The sequence below is a fragment of the Elephantulus edwardii genome, unplaced genomic scaffold (assembly GCF_000299155.1).
Source record: "Elephantulus edwardii isolate Elephantulus edwardi_28Jun2011 unplaced genomic scaffold, EleEdw1.0 scaffold00031, whole genome shotgun sequence".
NCBI lineage: Eukaryota > Metazoa > Chordata > Mammalia > Macroscelidea > Macroscelididae > Elephantulus > Elephantulus edwardii.
In genome coordinates, this window is record NW_006399781.1 from 13,293,203 (window position 1) to 13,310,078 (window position 16,876).

A 16,876-nucleotide genomic window follows, 5' to 3' on the forward strand; every position below is an offset into this window, starting at 1 on the left:
GAACCAGATGACACAACCTTACTTGCCAAAATTGAGGAGGACAACCAAGCACTCCATCTAGTCTTCCATAGAAGACTTCAATAGTCTTCATCAAGAAGACAAAAATTCTCACTACTGGGCCAATTGGCAGCACTATAGATGGAGAAAAGAGTTAGGTTAGCAATTTCAGCTTGCCAGCTCCATGATTAACACTCTTGGCACCAGCAGACAGAAAATCAAAAGTCTGCTGTCAGGGACTTTTTCAAAGTGCTAAAGAGTAATGATGTCAATCTAGGGACTAAGGTACACCTGATCCAGACCATGATCTTTGTAATTACTTGCTATGCATTAGAGAGCTAGACAGTGATTAAGGATGACAGAAGATTTGATGCCTAAGTTGTGGTGCTAGAGAAGATTATTGAACATTACATGGAGCACTATTAGAATAAACAGGTCCATATTGGAGAGGGAAAAAACAAGTTTCTCCTTGGGGGAAAGGATTTTGAAACTCCATCTCACATACTTTGGGCACATGACCAGGAGGGATCAGTCCTTGGAGAAGGACATTATGCTCGAAAGGGTGGACGGGTTGTACAGGTGAGGAATACCTCCGAAGTGATAAATTGATACAGTAACTAGTGCAATGGGGGTAGGTGGGTAGGGGTCAGTGAGACTGGTTCAGGACAAGGAAGACTTCGGAGCTGTTGTACAGAGGGTCACTATGAGTCTCAGACAATGCGATGACACGTAACAATACAAATAGAAATATATATAGAAGTGCTAGTGGCCTAGTGGCAAGAAGCTGTGCTGCAATCCTGCAGTTCAAATTCACTAGCTGCTCCGCAGGAGAAGGATAGAAAATCTCCTCCCATGCAATTAACTACCTCTGAGAACCTGCTGGAGGACCAGCTATGGGTCAGTTTTGAGTTGACAAATGAGATATGTTTCAATTAAAATCAAACCTTCATGTTCATTATTGTCTGTTTCTTAATCATAATACTATCTTAATGCATAAAAAGAAGGAAAGCAGAAAGGGGAAATGTGAGTAGGAAAATAAAAAACTAGGGTGAGGTTTTGTCCATTTGCTATATGGAGGTAACTCATGGTTGCTGTGATGCTAAACACTGTGACACTGATGTAGCAAATGCAATAATGGTTACCCATAGTGGACAGTGTTTGTTGGAGCTCCCCAGTTAAAACAAACTTGGAAGCAGGAGTGGCATGCACTTCCAAAAAAGCTTGCCTCTGAAATAGCTTGCCTCCAGAAACTCTATGAACTCGTAGAAACGATGAAAGTTATACAAGTTCATTCCTAAGGTCGCTATGAGTCATCTATGGCTCGACGGCACTTAACAACAACAACAGGGTGAAGTTAGTACCCACAAAGCATCCTTAACGTTCTTATATTGGTGCCAAGATCCTGTGTATTAGTCACACAGTTTTTTATATGTGAAAATTTGAGGAAAGATGGCTTACTAATGTAATACACAGACACTGACTATATACAAACAATACACACACAGATACACTCACACACACTGGCTTATAGAAGTAACATCCTAGAAATGAGACTTGAAAACATATTTTTCTCTAGTTCATGTTAAAGGATGTTGTGTTAATGGACAGTGTCTACACATTTTCAGTAAATAAAATGTTTTATTCTTTCAGGGCCAATGTCAGTAAAAAATAATCCCCTGAGTGGCTGAAGCCATGCTATTTATCAGACGCTCTGTAGTCCTGGTGCCCTATTGACTCTCCTAAGTACCTGTGAGTTCTTGGGTGTGTTACACAATCTAATTTTTTTTTTTAATCTCTAAGAAAGAGAAGTAATACCATTTACCTTGGTTGGGTTTCTTGGGAGAATAATGAAAATACAAAGTGTTTGCTGTATTGCAGGTTTACAATATCAGATCCTATCCCACCAGCTGCTGCGTAGGAGAAGGATGGGCAATCTCCTCCCCTGGAAAACCCACTGAAGAGTCAGCTACAGGTCAATTCCAACCCCATGATACACAACAACAACAACAACAACATTCCTCTATGCAAGACATTTGCACTGGGCAAAGCTGTTGCCAAAGACCTCTTTAAAATGCTAACAAGCAAGGATGTCAGTTTAAAGACTAAGATGTTCCTGACTCAAGTCACAGTATTTTCACCTGCTCCATATTCATGTGGAAGGTGGGCAATGAAATAAGAAGACCAAAGAAAAATTGGTGCCTCTGAGTTGTTGTGTTGGCCAAACAATTTAATATCCCATGGACTTCCAAAAAAAAGAAAACCCAAACCAATCTGTCCTTAGAGGCAGGGATGGTAAAACTCACATATTTGGGCATGTTGTTAAGAGAGGCCACTCTTTGAGAAAAGATATCATGCTGGGATAGGTAGAAGAAGGTCAGTGAAAGAGAGGAAGAATCTTAAAGAGATAGATAGGCACAAAGACTGTAACAGTGGTGGAGATTGTGAGGAGGGTACAAGATAGGACAAAGTTCCGATCTGTTGTTCACAGAGCTGCCACTCAACAGCACCTAACAATAACCCTTTTGCGTAAATGCATAGCACATCTGTAGAAAACCTAGGAAGCGTTAGGACTGAAATCAGAGGCCGGTCTAGAATAGAACTTCCCTTGACAAAGACCCTGGATGTGCAGTGGACAGATCTTTTATGAATCAGTCCCTTAATCCAAAATTAGGTTTCCAGTGCACATATTTCAGCCTTAACAGCTCTTTAATGAGCCTATTACATTAAGAGTTAATTTATAACAAATAGCTTGCTTTCCCCACTCTTTGCTCTACCCTCTTTTCATCTGCTCAGCAAGACCACAAGCATTAACCGCATGAAAATATTCTGCATTTTGAAAAGAAAAAAAAATTGCCACCCCCATATATTTATCCCTTCAAGAAAGTCTTCAACTTCAGGAACAACAGAGCACTGGTGTGTGGGATCCCACAGAGTTCATGAATTTCAGATGCTTGTAAGAAATTATCTGTTTTGCTGGACTCTCGCTGGGATCAATCAGCCCCTCAGTGGTTGGTGCCAATTAAGAGCTAGTGTGATGCAAAGAGGGTATTTTAAACACTGTTTGACACCAAGTACTTCTCTGTCCTCTGCCCACCTCCCTCCCTGCTCTCTGACTTTTCCCTCAACCACCTTTTAGCAGATTACTCCTTTAACCAGGATCTCTTCTAAGAATAATGACACCTGTCTCTATTCTGAAGAGAGATACTCTTTACCAAGTGATTGCCCATCATTCTCCATGTAGCTGCTAAAATTACCTGTTGAAGAACGAATCTCATCATGTTATTCTTCTGCTTAACCTAAACACCTGACTCCTCATCATTGACCAAAGGAAAAAATCCTTCAAAGGCTGATCCCTTTCAACTTTCTGAACTTCCTCTTTCACCACCCCTTCTCCTTTCCCATTCATTCCTGCAGTTCTAAGACCCTATTAGACTGCTTCTTATTTCCTTTGTGCTCCTTTCCCGTAAACCATGCACACCATCCAGCCATATGCATAGTGAACACACACGTGCATCCTTTAAGATTCAGCTTAAACATCTTCCTCCTCCAAGGAGTCCTTTCCAGCACTTTCAAGATTGTTTTGGCACCATTTGTTAAGGTACATTTGTGTGTAGCTTAAGTATAGTTGTGCTTGCTTCTGGTTTTTGTCTACTTCTGTTATTCCAGTTGTGGTGTCAACTCTGATGGCACATATTTAAAAGGAGGACTGTGCCCCCCAAGGCTTTCATCGACTGTGACCTTTCAGAAGTTGATCACCAGGCCTCTCTTCTGAGGCACTACTGAGTATATTCCAACCACCAACCTTTCAATTAGTAGTGTAACACTAAATCTTGTGCTTCCCCTAGGGATTCCTGTGCTTGCTTCCAGAGTAGCATTTGTCAGGTTATGAATCCTAGACAGCTGGTGTGGCTGTCCAAGCTCCTGTCTACAACTAGACTGTGAATTCCTGGAATCAAGTCTAGACTTTCTGTATCTCCTTATCATTAGTATCTTATATAGTATCTCATACATGATAAATCAGGAGTTCTCAACTTTGTCATGGTCACCAGAGTGTGTAACAGTGCAGATTTCCTTGCAATGGACCAATTAAATTAGAATGTTAAGCAGAGATGGATGCTGGATTTTGTGTGATGAAGGGAGGGAGGGGTAGGGAGAGAGAATCAATCCACTGATGATGTGGACACTTGGTTAAGAATAAAATGGTAAAAAAAAAATAATAAAATGGTGTGAATGAATACTTGATAAATGAGTGAATGTGTGCACAAATGCTCCTAATTTTTTTTAACTTTGCTAAGTTTTTAAAAGTAAATATTACCATCCTTACCTTTGATTCAAATGGTTAAGGACTCAACTATTAGCCAAAAGATTGGTGATTCCAACTGTTCCATCAGGGTCCATAGATGGACAATCTGCTTCTGAAAGGTCCCTGCCTGCACAACCTTTAGAACAATTCCACTCTACACTCAGGGGGTCACCACAAGCAGGGTTATGTCAATGACAAATAACAACAACTATTCCAGGAGGAACAGGCAAGGGTTGCTATTCTTATTTTCCTAAAGAGAAAATGGCCATCCAGTGAAATAATATTGGAGACTTTCATTCAAGTGGAATTGTGAGTTTGAAGTGGCTTGGGCTGACCTCTTCGAAAACTATAGTTTTGGAATTAAAATGTCATTTAAAATGTTCCTCCTTTAATAATAGGCCAAGAGGCTCTCTCAGAGATAGACTAGAGGGAGTTTGAAATGAAGAAGAGCTGACATAGCTAATCTTTGCTAGTCCCAAGATGAGTCTATATCTCTTCTAAAATCTTTCCACCAGTATGTATTTAATCAGAACTAGAACTAAAGTCTTCTTGCTTCTACTTTCTCTTGCTACCTCTTACAGCGCTTGTACCAACTTTGATTCATTTCTCCAAAGATTGTACAATCCAGTGTCGTTGTTAGGTGCCAACGAGTACAGTATGACCCATAGTGACCCTATGAACAACAGATCTGAACCCTGTCCTATGCTGTGCCATCCTCAAACTTCCTCACAGTAGGGCCCATTGTGACAGTCACTGTGTATAATTTTCATTTGAGTATTAGCCAGAAGGGTCTCTATAGATTTCCTAGATAAAATGATGATAAACTGGTTGGTTGAAAAATTGCAAATATTAACAAAGAAAATGTCTTTTGAGCAGTAAGAAATTATCTCAAATGCTTTCAACTTAGAATCTGCTGATCTGGGCTCTAGTCCTGACTTCTTCTCTAACAGATTATTTTGGAACTTGGGACAGTCACTTTCTCTATATTGACAATAACTGTCCTGTCTTGTATAAAATGAATGTTGAACCAGAGTGTCTCAGGCTCAGCAGTGCAGACCTGCAAGATAAGTTTATCTTTGCTGCCAGCTATGCTAACGCTGGAGAAGGAGCTTGAAGTAACAAGATTATCCCGGGTTTAAACAGACAATACCAGGTTTTGCAATATCTGGCTGATGCTCTTTATAATCCAGAATCCATCTGAGACTGCAAAATAAGAAATAGCCCAGAAATAATGAAATCAGAAAGTCTTTTAAGTACTATGCTCTGATGTGCCTTTGAGCTCTGTCCCCTGGTCTCACTTGTTCACTCTCTCAGGCCAGCAGGGATTTTCCCTAACCATGGCCCATCTATCCTCACAATAACAGCTCATCATCCATTCCCCTGTGCACAGCTCTTGCCTGACACTCCTGCCATTCCTTGACAGACAACCAATTTTCCTACCTGTCATTATCAATTCTGCTCATTAACTCTCCCACCTGCCTCAGCAGTGGTCTCCTGATACCAATGTGCATCACTGAGAAATGATTTTCCCAAGCAGAATAATTGAAACTTCTTGCACATCGAGAGAATCTTTTGTCTGAAGCACTTAGAATTATTTCTAAATGTCAGTAGAAACATATATTTTAGGCTAGAGAGTCAGATTTTGCCATTCTTGCACAACCAGTTAAAAATGAAATAAACCAGCTGGTGACTTGTTTTCTTTATTGTTCATTATTCAATTATTTTATGGTGATTTGAGTGATAAGTTACACAGCATATTAATTTACCTTTCAACAATTCATATACATTTTATTTCATGACTTTTGTTGTAGGCTTCTCAATGTAACAGCAATCCTCCTGCTTCCTCCTTGAATTCCTAATTTCCACTAATCCTTCATCCCTGCCTCTTCTTGCTTTCTAAATCTTGCTTTTTGATGAAAGTCAGACCTTTTACTTTCATACGGTTTCTTTTTCTGAAGAGCATGTTCCTCACAGGTATTACCAGTTCTTTTACAAGGCATGTGGTTTGACTGAAAGGTAATCCTACAGGGTGGATTCCCTTATAGATATGACAACTGCCTACCATTCTTAGTCTCGAGGATTCTCCCAGTGTCTATCAGATCAATCAGTCTTTTCTTTTTCATGATTTTGAATTTTATTCTTCATTTTCTCACACTCTATCCAGGACCTTCTATTGTGGTTCCAAACAGAATAGTCAGTAGTTGTAGCTAGGCTGCTCCTAGTTCTTCTAGCCTCAGGTTAATTAGGGACTTATGAGAGTGGTTTGCATTAGCCCTTTTCTTTCCAGCAACTAATTCTTTAGGTTTTTGGGTTTTTCTTTATGGTTTAATTTGGTCTAGATTTTCATTTAAAAATTACTAGCAACTAACAAGTTATTATCATATAGCATTGAGAAAGTCTGCTGTTAGGGATCTCTCCAAAGTTTTGAAGAGCAAGGATGTCAGTTTAAAGACTAAGATGCACTTGATTAAAGCCATTATCTTTCCAAACAGAGTGTGGTAATGTTTCAGTATAGGACAAGGTTTATATCTATGTATCATAATGTCACTATGAGTTTGAATTGACTCAACAGCACCTAACAATTACTTTACCATGTATGCCATCCTTCACCAGGCTCTGGTCTATCCTGATGACATGTTCAAAGCATATGAGACAAAATCTCATCATTCTTGTTTCTGGGAAGCATTTTGACTGTCTTTTTTTTTTATCAACAAACTGGATTGTATTTTTTATTAATTTTTCATAGGAAGGATATACATTTTTGTCTTTTGTGATTTTAAAATATGCTTTGCATTTTTCCTTCAAGTTTCTATTAAAATTAAAAAGAAAAAAAGAAGTTCCTTACGATATTTTTAGGTAAAGTTTCAGAAATAGCTAATAGCTGATGTTGTTGTGTGCCGTTGAGTTGCCTGCGACTCATAGTGACCCTATGTACAACAACCCTAAACTCTAATCTATCCTATACCAGTCTTACTGTCTCTGAAAAGCCTATCCTCATTACCCCAGCCACTGAATCAATCCATCTCATCAGAGGTCTTCCTCTCTTGTATTGTTGCTCCACTCTCCTTCCCAAGCATGATGTCCCTCTCCAAGGACTGGTCCCTCCTTGTAACATGTCCAAAATATGTCAGATGAAGCTTCAAAATCCTTGCCTTCAAGGAGGAGCCTGGTTTCACCCTTTCTCAGATGAATCTGTTTGTTCTCGTGGCAGTCCATGATATATTCAATACTCTTCTGCTACACCACAGCTCAAAGACATCAATACTCCTTCACTGACAAAGGAGATTAATCAGAACTGACTTTGACAAGCACTGTGGCAATTGGACAATTAAAACAGACATTCGGATGGCAGGGGAAGAAGAACAAACTGGGGAGGAGGGTAGAGAGAATGGTGCAGCAATGAAGGAATGAAAACCCAAAATCCCTGTAAATGTTCATCAAAACTAATAAAATTTAATAATAATAAAAAAAGAAAATAAAGAAATACTCCTTCTATCATCCCTACTCATTGTCCAGCTTTCTGAGGCATAGCAAGTAATTGCAAAGACTATAGTCTGAAACATAGGGAGATTCCCCCAAGGCTCAGCATGGTACTCAAAAGTGTGTGTGTGTGTGTGTGTGTGTGTGTGTGTGTATACCATTGAATTGGAATCAACTCATCACTGACTCTCCAGAAGGTTGTCAGAGGCAGTGTATGGGAGGAGAGTCCCCATCTTTATCCTGTGGAGCAACTGATCGATTCAGACGGCATGTCTTTAGGTTGACAGTGCAGCTGCTTACCACTAGATCACCAGAGCTCACTACGTAGTTAGTACTTGCTCACAAGTATGTATTGAGGCACTGAGTTGTTTGCTCTCAATGGCCTCCAGAAGCAGGAATAATCATTATTTTGAAGGTGAGATTACTTAAGGCTGGAAAAAAGCAAAAGGCCAAGAAGGGCAGACATCAGGTCTCTTCACACTAGCTCTCCCTGTGCCATCAAGACATTGCTGCAAAAAAAGACTATTAATAAGGACACCTCTCACTCAAAAATAAGGCCGGCATCAGAGGAATGCTAAGAGCCTTCATGCCCATCCTTGCACTTTTCCTAAGGGAAGGCCCTTAGGCCTCACTGACCCTCGGGTGAATGAATAGCAAGGCCTTGGAAATACCAAGTGAATATGATGGAAATACCTTATGTGAATATTATGCTGAAGGTCTAATCACCCAGGAAGGTAGAGCAAACAAAGGAACAGAGATGAAATTGCCAAGTCAACAAACCCAAAGGCCAGAAAAAGGTCAACTGGGTAATTACCCCTCTCAAAACAAAAGCAAACAACCTCATGGTGCTAAATATTTCCAAGAGCTCTTTTCTCTTTTAAGTGGAAAGCCTTCTTCCCCATTTAGCTGCTGAGTGCATCACCTGGGTTGGCCGCCTTCCCACATCTATTGCCTTCTCTCCTCTCTCTACTGACAGACATAGGCCCTGATTCTTCATGGAAATTCATTGTCTACACACGCAACACTCCAGAAACTGAGCTACTCAAATATTTTTGGAGCGAAATTAAAGCAATTTATCCTTCCACAAATCCACAGCAACATCTCAAGGGATGGACTCACTGGTGATTCTGCGAAGGACAGGAAGTCTGGTGGGAGGGAGACAATTCTAATAATGTTGGTTGTAAATGGTAAAAGAAATCAAATATCATTTGTGCTGCTTACAAAGAACTTTCTTATCCATTAGCTACAGGGTTTAAGGCTCGCATAATCTAAGAGGAAGTTGAGTAGTAACCCCTCTTACCATTTTATAGAAGATGGAAATAAAACTAATGACTTCCCCGTGTAAGTGAAAGAGTAAATATTTGGGTCCAGGTTTTTCAATTTTAATTGGAATTATTTAAGCTCCTGTCATGAAGTGTGTGTGTGTGCACGTATGTGTGTGTGTGCATGTGTGTGTGTGTGTGTGTGTGTGTGTGTGTTAAAGGAGAGAACTTCCTGTCAGTGACACCACACACCTTACCGTTCATTGTCTTTACAATTCCCTCTTTCCTTAACTACCCAGGCTCCACATGACCTTTTCACATCAGGGAGTAGCCTTTGGGTACTCAGAGGTAGTTATTGTTATTAGTTACGGTCATCACATCAGAACTGACTCATAACTGATCCTCCAGTGAGTTTTCACAGGAATTTTTTTTTTGCACGGGAAACAATGACTCCTTTTTCTCCTACAGAGCAGCTGGTGGATTCAAACAGATTGCCTTTAGGTTGGCAGTGCAACTCTGTACCACTAGGCCACCAAATCTCCTCAGAGATAGTAAGATTTTTCAGTGTCACAGGTATCTGACTTACCTGAAAGGCATGAGCTTTGGAGTCACATGAGGCTGGGCTCCAACTGGGATAGCTTGCACTGAACGTCAGTTTCTCCACCTGCCTTACAGAGTTATTGAAAGAATTACATGAAAATACACGACATGATGTTTCTCAGAGTGCTTGACCGATAACAAACGCTCAGTGAAAGGGGGCAATTATGATTTATTTTCATAATCACATAAGTGTTTCATCTATAAAGTAGGCATGCAGGCTAAGTTGTCTTGGCTTACATTATTGCCTCATGGCTTCCAGAGAGTTTCTTTCTAGATATGAGGAGCAAGAGAAAAGAATTCTCCTAGTTCCTGAGAAGTTGTTATCACTGATGAGCAGTCATTTCCATTTCATGACAATTGTCCAGGAACCATCCTAGCTGTTCTAGTGTTATTGATTTTGTATCCATACTCTTAAATTATGACCCTTTGAATTGTATCTATGCTCTTATTATATAACCCATTGGAAGTTACTATTATTCCTGGTTTAGTAAATAAGGAAAGTAAGGCCAAGAGAGACTTAGTAATTTGATCAAGGATTCAAACGAGTGGAATTCATGTGGGTTTCTATGGAGGTTCCTAGCCTCTGTACTATGACACTGTTGATTTTGTTGTGTACTATCAAGTTAGAACGCACCCATAGCTGAACCTTCAGTAGGTTATTTGAGGCAATAAATCACAAAGGAGGAAATTGCCCATTTTTCACCTATAAAGCAGCTAGTGGATTCAAACCATATACCTTTGCTCTGACAGCACAATTCCTTACCACTAAGCCACCAGAGCTCCCTAGAGCCACTAACTTACTAAAACAAGGAAAAAGTGCCTTTATAAATCTTTATGATCATCTATAAGAGAGTTGCCTTCTTCAAAATGTCCTGTTACCTAGTTATTCCACTTAGATATGTCTGGGGCACAAGCCCCACTTGGAATCATGTTAAAACTTGACAAGCCACATAATTTATCTTAATCATGGATTTAAGCTCAACATCAGAAAAACAAAGATTCTCAACACTGGGTCAACTGGCAGCATCGTTATAGATGGTGAAGAGATTGAGATTATTAACAGTTTTAGTTTACTTGGCTCCACAGTCAACACTCTTGGGACCAGCAGCCAGGAAATCCAGATATGAATTGCATTGGGAAAGTCAGCTGTCAGGGACCTCTCCAGAGTACTGAAGAGCAATGACATTAGTCTGGAGACTAAGGTGCACCTGATCTAGGCCGTAGTCTTCATAATTGCTTGTTATGTGTCAGAGAGCTGGACAATGACTAGGGATGATAGAAAGAGAATTGATGACTTTGAGCTGTGGTGCTGGAGAATAGTATTGAATATACCATGGACTGTTAGGAGAACTAACAGATCTGTCCAGGAGAGGGTGAAACTGGGCTGCTCCTTGGAGGTAAGGATTCTGAAACTTTGTCTGGCATACATTGGACATGTTACAAGGAGGGACCATTCCTTGGAGAGAAACATCATGTTTGGGAGGGTGGAGGGACAACGCAGGAGAGGAAGACCCTTGATGAGATGGATTGATTCTGTCACTGGGATAATGGGGTTAAGTGTGTCAGAGACAATAAGGTTGGCACAGGATAGAGCAGGGTTTAGGGCTCTTGTGCACAGCGTCACTATGAGTCACAAGCAACTTGACAGCACATAATAACAATAACAATGCTGCTCTCATTTTTTCAGAATAAAGAATGGAATCCCAGAGTGGGTACGAGCCTGGGTTCTGACAGCCAGCTTCTAACACAACCCTTGTGGTCATGAGCACAACATGGGCTATTGAAACTTGAAGAATACCTGGTGTGCCTTGGCTGCCTGGCAGCTCAGCCACACTGTCCCCCACCCAGCACTTTCTCTGGTGTGGTAAATAGATCTCACCATCCTACCAACACAGAGCCTGATAGGACTTGGCTTTTCTTAATTATTTTAAAATAATTTTTTTTCAATCTCTATTTTTTAACATAAACTACCATAATCCTTTTGTGAGGGAAGGGTGGGGGATATACACTTTAAAAGCTTATAAAATGCATAAATAATAATTACTCATTTTTTCATTCTTTCCACTGAAAATTGCTTCTTCCTTGCAAATTATGAAGTATTTTTTACATTTGAGAGAGGAAAGCAAATCTAACACTGAGTGGTAGACACATAAATCCATTTTCAAAGGAAGAAGGAATAGAAAGAAATTTGTGGCTATTACTTCACAGTTTATAGAAAGAGAAAATGGCAAAATAATTAGGTAGTTTTTAGAAGCCATCAAATCAGCTCTGACTCATAGCAACTCTATGAACAATAGATTAAAATCTTACCTAATCCTGAATCATCCTCACAATCTCTGCTGGGCCTGTTCCTGTAGTCTCTATTGTCAACTCATCTCCTTGAAGGCTTTTCTCTCTTTTTCTGACCCTCCACTTTTCCAAGCATGATGCCTTTTTCCAGGGACTGACTCCACTTGACAATAAACCCAAAGTATGTGAGATGAAATCTCACTATGCTTCCCTCTGAGAAGCATGCTGGCTGCACCTCATCCAACACATATTTGTCTATTCTCTCAACAGCCCATTGTATAGTCAATACTCTTCATTCGAAGGCATTAATCCTCCTTTATCTTCTTTAATCATTATGTAACTCTCAAATGTGTCTGAGGCAATTGAAAATGCCATGACTTGGGCGAGGCACACCTTAATCTTTAATCTAGCATCCTTGCTCTATGGCACTTTTAAGAGATTCTTGACAGTAGATTCACCAATAGCAATGAATCTTTTGCTTTCTTCATGGTTGCCTGCATAGGTATTTATTGTAGAGTCAGGAAAAATAATTGAGAATTCCAATCTTTTCTCCATTTATCGTGGTATTGATTATAAAAAGCAGTATTGCTTGCCAAATATTAATAAACACAAACCCGATGAACTGAGTTAGATTGGCAATGGTGTTAAGAATAGGTCACTTCATATTGTCAGAGTAACAGATAGGTAAACCAATGAAACAGAATTCAGAACCCAGAAGTAAATTAATGTACTTATGGAGAGCTAACCTTTGACAAAGAGATGAAATCCATTAAATGAAGAAAAGACAGCCTCTATGACAAATGATGCTGGCAAAACTGGATGTCTATTTGCAGAAAATGGAAACAAGATCCATACCTTGTATCATATGCAAAAACTAGCTCAAGATGAATCAAGAACCTAGACATAAAACCTAAAATTATAAAGATCAACAAAGGAAAAACAGGATCAAACTTTGTAGCTCTTATCTGTGGCGTAAATAGACTATCATAATTAACTGGAAATGCAAGTGAGTGCTGCATCCTAAGCATGCTGCCACAGCCGCCTACCAGCTAGTGCTCATTGGCCCTGGCTAAAGCGCATGGAACCCGGAGAACTGCTTCAGCGGCTGGTAAGACGCCTCGCAGGACCTGAGTAGGCCAAACCTGGTGGACAGGCGCTGTGAGATGCTGACTATTAGTGTGACATCTGCTTCATCTCAGTGCAGAAGAGAGCAATACAGATGTTCTGAACAGTGCTGGATGCCTCTCACCAGATGTGGCTGTCAGTAGAGAAGACTTGGCACCTCAATGAGCGGCAGTATGGAGGTCGGACCGGCCCCAATAAAGCAGAAACTGCTGCCAAGTATGGGGAGGCCCAGGTAAAGATCTGGAGGTGCTCCTATGCTGCTTCACCACCACGTACAGAGCCTGACCACCTCTTGTACAGCAACATCAACAAGGACTGGAGATATGCAGACCTGACTGAATATCAGCTACCCTCTATTGCCAGAGTCCTGCGCTTTTGGAATGAAGAAATAGCTCCTCAGATGAAGGAGGGGAAAGGAATACTGATTGTAGCGCATGTTAACAGCCTTCAGGGCACCATCAAACATCAGGAGGGTCTCTCTGAGAAGGCCATCATGGAGTTGAACCTGTCCACTGGAATTCACATTGTCCATGAATTGGACAAGAACTTGAAGCCCATCGAGCCCATGCAGTTCCTGGGAGACGGGAGAGACGGTTTGCAAAGCCGTGGAAGCTGTGGCTACTCAGGGCAAGGCCAAGAAGTGAAGCCAAGCAGGCAGACTGCTGTCCCGAGAGCACCATCAGGGAGGTCTGGTAACCTCGCAGTGAGAAGTTGCACTGCCACCCCTAAGCGCACCCTTCCTGCCCAGCCCTTTCTCTGTACTGCTGCCCTGCACATGCTTAGTTGTAGCTGCAGATGGTGGGCTGCTGGCTCCCCTTTCAGCCATTTTGTCTCCTGCACTCTCTTTTCTCCTAGTCTAGTCAGAACGGCACCTCTGGGCCACGGTCCTCAGTTCAGGTAGTAGGGAAGATTTCTCATCCAAGAGAGGTAGAAGAAGACCCTGATGAGATGGATTGATTCAGTGACTATGGGGCTAGGTGTGTCAGAGACAATAAAATTGGCACAGGATAGAGCAGGGTTTAGGGCTGTTGTGCATAGGGTCCCTATGTGTCTCCAGTGACTCAAGGGTACTTAACAAGGACAAGGATCTGAGTAGAGGGTAGGGAGGAGCCATGTAGGTATGACCAATAGGGGAAAACATGAGAGCCTAATCCTGTTGCCAGGAGCCAGCATCCTGCTCTAGTCTGTAGCAAGGACAATCTAGGGCACTCCATCCATTCCAGTGGAAGATGACTGTAATCCATGTGCTGATTAAACAGTCTCCTCCATGACCCCAGAGGAGATGGCTCCAGAAGGTTGGGATCAACCCTGAATGTTTACATGTCGCATTTTCTTTTATAAAAGGGAAAAAACAAAAGCCAACAAAAACCTATAGAAGGAGAAACCTTTCTAGCTTTCTGGTGGCAGTTTGAATATCAGTATCACATTAAGTCATCAGAAAAGAAGCCATTTCTCCCCCCTCCCTGTGGGACAGGCTCCTTGACCTCTTAGCGGTTGGAGTTCATCCTGCGGAGTATTTTAGAATCTGTCCCTTGCCTTCCTGTGTGTGACCGTGAGATGCCTATAGACCATGTCCAAATGTGTCTCCTCTGTGTTTTCTGAATCATGTCCCAGTTGTGGGCCTTGCCAATGGGGCATAGTACCCAGTTTGAATGTAACAATACTAAAATATTTTTTCCCAGATCAGTATAACAAAGGAGTAACATGTAGTAATAACAATAATAATAATAAAAAAAAAATAACAACAAAAAACCCACCTGAAAATGCATAGTCATCAAAGGATTAACTAGTTAAGTAGGGACTTCTAAAAATTAAATCCTATGTACATCAAAAACCTCTCCAGTGAAATGAGGACCTACTAACTGGGGGAAAAACATTTGACAATGACAAATCTGACAAAAGACTAATCTCTAAAGTTTATAGAAAACTCCTACACCGTTACAAGGAAAAACAAAAAATCAAGCAACTCAGGACTGGCCTATAGTCAACTCTCTGGTGGGTTTTCGGAGGCAGTTAATCACACAGGAGGAGCGTACCCATTCAGCTGGGAGCAGCTGGGAGTCTCAGACCAGTTCCTTCAGGATTAGAGGGCAGCTTCTTGCCACTGGGCCACCAGAACTCCCTTAATGCTCAGAAGACATTAAGAGGATCAAAAAGGACATGAAGAATTAACTGATAAAGATCATTAGCTATCAGAGAGATGTAAAGCAAAACAACCATGAGATTGTTTCTCCTCAGCAACAATAGGAAAGTTCAACGAGACAGCAAACAACCAATGCTGATGAGGCTGTGGAGAGATTAGAACTCTGATACACTACTAGAGAGACTTAAAATGGTGCAACCTACTATGCAAGTCATTTTGCACTTTCTCAGAGGTTACGAATAGACATACCTTTTGATCAAGCAATCCCACCATTGTTGTTATGTACTATTGAGTCAGAACCCACTCATAGTTGACCCTCTAGTGGATTTTCAGAGGTAGTAAATCACACAGAAGTTTATTGCACATCTCTCTCCCTGGGATCAGCTGGTGGATTTGAACAGTGTGTCTTCAAGTTGGCAGCATAGCAACATATCACCAAGCCATGAGAGCTCCCTAGCTTTCCCATTACTAGGTAAATGTCCTAAAGAATAAGAGCTACAGCAGAACAGATATGTGTACACCTACGTTTATTTCAGCATTGCTTACAATAGCAAAGAGATGAAAACAACCCAAGTATTTATCAATAGATGAATTGATTAACAAACTATACTACATATACACAATGGAGTACTATGCAGCAATGGAAAATAAAGAGTTCATGAACCTGTCTAATGTGGATGCAATTAGAGGACTATTGTACTAAAAGAAATAGTCACAAAAGAACAAGTGTTGTATAATACCACCATTATAAAGTTAAAGAAAGGATTATATGCAGAATGAATCATTCTGGAATGACTGATTACCAGGGATGAGAAAGAAGAGATTAAGGAGTAGGGGTGTGTGTGAAGAAGTCCCATTATAGAATTACATACTTAGAAATGTCACTTAACATTCCCTTCCACACTTGAAGTCACACTTGCATTCTTTCTTGTCTTCTAACTTGACAAATTAGAACTTTTGTGTGAACACATGTTAAAGGTTTTTCGTAATAGTTCTGTTGGCCTCAAACCATTTTCTAATTTACTCCACATACGTAGGTCCTATGTTTCATTCACAAATCAACTTAAAATTTACCTCCTCATAGTAGTCTTCCTTGGGAATCCAAATAACTTCATGCTAGCTATTCAGCTTTTCATTTTATTTACATTTTAATCACACCACTCATCACTACTAATTTCCTTTCAAAAATTATTTGCTAGGGTCTCTTCCTCATGAGAGTGTAAGCTCAATGAGGACAAGATCCTTGCCTATTATATCCAGGACAGTTTCCCAGAGCCTCACCACTTGCCTGTTGGTGTTGTGCACCATGGAGTCGGAACTGATCCATAGCTGACCCTCCAACAAGTTTTCAGAGGCAGTAAATCACACTAGATGAGATTACCCATCCTCCTCTCAACAGAGCAGCTCGTGGCCTCAAACTGCATTCCTTCAGGATTGCAGTGCAGCTTCTTGCCACTAGGCCACCAAAGCTCCCTCATCACAAGCCTAGTGTTGTTGTTGTTGTTATGTGCCGTCGAGTCATTTCCGACTCATAGCAACCCTATGCACAGCAGCCCTAAACCCTGCTCTATCCTTCGCCAACTGCACCACCTCTGATACACCCATCCCGATTACCCCAGTCACCGAATCAATCCATCTCATAGAGGGTCTTCCCCTCCTGCGTTGTCCCTCAACCCT

At 40.9% G+C, this 16,876-nt stretch overlaps 1 pseudogene; it reads left to right on the forward strand.

The window, feature by feature from the left end:
- Nucleotides 1-1,068: 1,068 nt before the first annotated feature.
- LOC102852581 lies at nucleotides 1,069-13,700 on the forward strand (annotated as a pseudogene).
- The last annotated feature ends 3,176 nt before the right edge of the window (nucleotides 13,701-16,876 follow it).